Here is a 4,496-nt window from a genome sequence, read left to right as displayed (position 1 = left end):
TACTTTATACAGTAAGGCTGTTATTCAGAATAAAAGGAGAAATAAAGAGTTTTGGAGACAGACAAAAACTAAAGGAGTTCATGAACACTAAACCAGCTCCGCAAGAAATATTAAAGGGGATGTTTTGAGCCAGAAAGAGAGACCAAAAGCAGCAAAGACTAGAAAGGACAGAGACAATCTACAGGAACAGTGATTTTACAGATAATACAATGGCACTAAATTCGTATCTTTCAATACTTTTTCTTAAAGGAAATGGACTAAATGCTCCATCAAAAGACACAAAGTATCAAAACGGATTAAAAAAAACCAAGACCCATCTATATGCTGCTTATTTATTTTTTAAAAAGATTTATTTATTTATTTATTTATTTATGAAAGAGAGAGAGAGAGGCAGAGACATAGGCAGAGGGAGAAGCAGGCTCCCTGACATGGGACTCGATCCCAGACCTCGGGATCATGCCCTAAGCTGAAGGCAGACACTCAACTGCTGAGCCACCCAGGCGTCCCACAGGAGTCTTATTTTGGATGCGAAAACACCTCTAGGTTGAAAGTGAAAGGATAGAGAATAATTTGTCCTGCATCAGACAAACTAGATTATTTAAAAAACTGTAATAAGAGAGGAAGAAGGGCTCTATCATAAAAAAGGGATCTAATGATAAAGATCTAACAATTGTAAATATTTATGCCCCTAACTTGGGACCAGCCAAATATATAAATCAATTAATAACCAACTTAAAGAAACTCACTGATAATAATACACTAATAGGGATCCCTGGGTGGCGCAGCAGTTTGGCGCCTGCCTTTGGCCCAGGGCGCGATACTGGAGACCCGGGATCGAATCCCACATCAGGCTCCCGGTGCATGGAGCCTGCTTCTCCCACTGCCTATGTCTCTGCCTCTCTCTCTCTTTCTCTCTCTCTCTGTGACTATCATAAATAAAAATTAAAAAAAAATAATAATACACTAATAGAGGACTTTAACACCCACCTACATCAATGAACAGATCATAGAAACAGAAAATCGACAAAGAAACAAGGACTTTTTTTTTTTTTTTTTTTAATTTATTTTTATTTTTTTTATTTATGATAGTCACATAGAGAGAGAGAGAGAGAGGGGCAGAGACATAGGCAGAGGGAGAAGCAGGCTCCATGCACCGGGAGCCCGACGTGGGATTCGATCCTGGATCTCCAGGATCGCGCCCTGGACCAAAGGCAGGTGCTAAACCGCTGCGCCACCCAGGGTTCCCGAAACAAGGGCTTTTGAATGACAGTCTACACCAGATCGACTTCACAGATATATTCAGACCATTTCATCCTAAAGCATCAGAATTTCTTTTCAAGTGCACATGGGACATTCTCTTGAATAGATCGCATACTAGGTCACAAATCAGGCCTCAACCAGTACAGAAAGATTGAGATCATACCATGCATAGTTTCAGACCACAATGCTATGAAACTTGAAGTCAACCACAAGAAAAAATTTGGAAAGAGTACAAATACATGGAGATCAAAGAACATGCTACTGGGGCACCTGGGTGGCTCAGTTGGTTAAGTGTCTGCCTTTGGCTCACATCATGGTCCCAGGGTCTTGGGATCAAACCCATATTGGGCTCTGTGCTCAGCAGAAAGCCTGCTTCTCCCTCTCTCCTTGCCCCTACTCATGCTTGCTCTGTGCCTCTAGTGCTCTCTCTCTAATAAATAAACACAATCTTAAAAAAAAATAATAATAATAATAATGTGCTACTAGAATGGACTAACCAGGAAATTAAAGAAGAAAAATACATGGAAGAAAGCAAAAATGAAAACACAACAGTCCAAAACTTTGGGACACAGCAAAGGTGGTCCTAAGAGGAAAGTATATAGCAAGACAGGTCTTTCTCAAGAAGCAAGAAAAGTCTCAAATATACAACCTAATCTTACACCTAAAGCTGGAAAAAGAGCAGCAAATAAAGCCTAAATCCAAAAAAAAAAAAAAAAAAAAAGCCTAAATCCAGCAGAAGGGAAATAATAAAGATGAAATGATACAGAATAAATGATACAGAAATTTAAAAAATAGTGGGACAGATCAATGAAACTAGGAGCTGGTTCTTTATTTTATATATATATATATATTTTTTTGTTCTTTTTAAAATTTATTTATTTATTTATTTGAGAAAGAGAGAGCACACAAGTCGGGATAGGGCAAAGGGAGAAGGAGAAGCAGGCTCCCCGCTGAGCAGGGAGCCTGACATGGCGCCCCACCCCAGGACCCCATCATCACGACCCAAGACAAAGGCAAACACTTAATCAACTGAGCCACCCAGGTGCCCCTCAGAGGAGCAGGTTCTTTGAAAGAATTAACAAAATTGATAAACTCCTAGCCAGACTTACTGAAAATGAAAAAGGATCCAAATACATAAAATCATGAATTAAAGAGATCACAACCAACACCAAATAAATACAAACAATTATAAGAGAATATTATGAGTACTTATATGCCAACAGATTAGGCAACCTGGAAGAAATGGATATACTCCTAGAAACATACAAACTACCAAAACTGAAATATAAAGAACTAGAAAATCTGAACAGACCCATAACTAGCAAAGAAATTAAATCAGTAATCAAAAATCTCCCAACAAACAAGAGTCCAGGGCCAGATGGTTTCCCAGGAGAATACTACCAAACATTTAAAGAATTAATACCCGTTCTCAAACTTTCCAAAAAACATAAATGGAAGGAAAACTTCCAAATTTATTCTATGAGGCAAGCATTACCTTGATCCTCAAATCAAAGACCCTACTAAAAAGAATTATAGGCCAATATCCCTGACGAATATAGTTGCAAAAATTCTCAACAAGATACTAGCTAATCAAATCCAAGAGTATATTAATAGGATTATTCACCATGACCAAGTGGGATTTATTCCTGGGGTGCTAGGGTGGTTCAATATTCACAAATTAATCATCATGACGATATTACCACGTTAATAAAAGAAAAGGATTAGAACCATATGATCCTCTCAATAGATGAAGAAAAAGCATTTGACAAAATACAACACACATTCATATAAAAAACTCTCAACAAATTAGGGACAGATGGAACATACATCAACATCAAAAAGGCCATATACAAAAGACCCACAGCTAAGATCATCTTCAATGGGGAAAAACTAAGAACATTTCCCCTAAGGTCAGGAACAAGACAGGGATGTCCATTCTTACCACCATTGTTCAACATAGTACTAGAAGTCCTAGCCTCAATAATCAGATAACAAAAAGAAATAAAATTAGGCATCCAAATCATCAGGAAGAAGTCAAACCTTCATTCTTTGCAGATAACATGATACTCTATGTAGAAAACTGAAAAGACTCCACCAAAAAATAGCTAGAGCTGATAAGAAATTCAGCAACTGTAAAATAGAAAACAGTGTACAAAAATCTGTTGTATTTCTATACACAAATAATGAGGCAGAAGAAAGAAAAATCAAGGAATTAATCCCCTATTTATATTTGCACCAAAACCAATAAGATACCTAGGAGTGAACCTAACCAAAGAGGTAAAAGATCTGTACTCTGAAAACTAGAGAACACTGATGAAAGAAATTGAGGAAGACAAAGAAATGGAAAATTATTCTATGCTCATGGATTGGAAGAACAAACATTGTTAAAATATCTATACTACTCAAAGAAATCTATATGTTCAATATAATCCCTATCAAAATAACACCAGCATTTTTCATAGAACTAAGACAAACAATTCTAAAATTTGTATGTAACCAGAAAAGATCCTGAATAGCCAAGGTATTGTTGAAAAAGAAAACCAAAACTGGAGGTAGGACAATTCCAGACTTCTAGCTGTATTACAAAGTTACAATCATCAAGACAGTATAGTACTGGCACAAAAAGAGACACAGAAATCAATGGTTCAAAATAGAGAACCCAGAAATGGCCTACAACTATATGGTAAATTAATGTTCAGTAAAGCAGGAAAGAATATCCAAAGGAAAAAAAATAGTCTCTTCAACAAATGGTGTTGGGTAAATTGTACAGCAAAATGCAGAAGAATGAAACTGGACCATTTCCTCATACCATACACAAAAATAAATTCAAAATGGATCAGAGACCTAACCGTGAGGCAAGAATCCATTAGAATCCTAGAAGAGAACACAGGCAGCAACCTCTTCAACCTTGGCCACAGCAACTTCTTACTACACATGTTTCTGGAGGCAAGGGAAACCAAAGCAAAAAGGAACTATTGGGACTTCATTGAGATAAAAAAAGCTCCTGCACATCAAAGGAAACAACAAAGTAAAAGACAATCTATGGAATGGGAGAAGATATTTGCAAATGTCTTATCAGATAAAGGGCTAGTATCTAAAATCTGTAAAGAACTTATCAAATTCAACACCCAAAAAACAAAAAATCTAGGAATGGGCTGAAGACACGAACAGACATTCCTCCAAAGAAGACATACAAATGGTCAACAGACACCTGAAAAAATAATCCACATTTCTTG

Source organism: Canis lupus, chromosome 27 (genome assembly GCF_011100685.1).
Source record: "Canis lupus familiaris isolate Mischka breed German Shepherd chromosome 27, alternate assembly UU_Cfam_GSD_1.0, whole genome shotgun sequence".
NCBI lineage: Eukaryota > Metazoa > Chordata > Mammalia > Carnivora > Canidae > Canis > Canis lupus.
The sequence above is the reverse complement of the archived record's forward strand: the minus strand, read 5'-3'. Positions refer to the sequence as shown.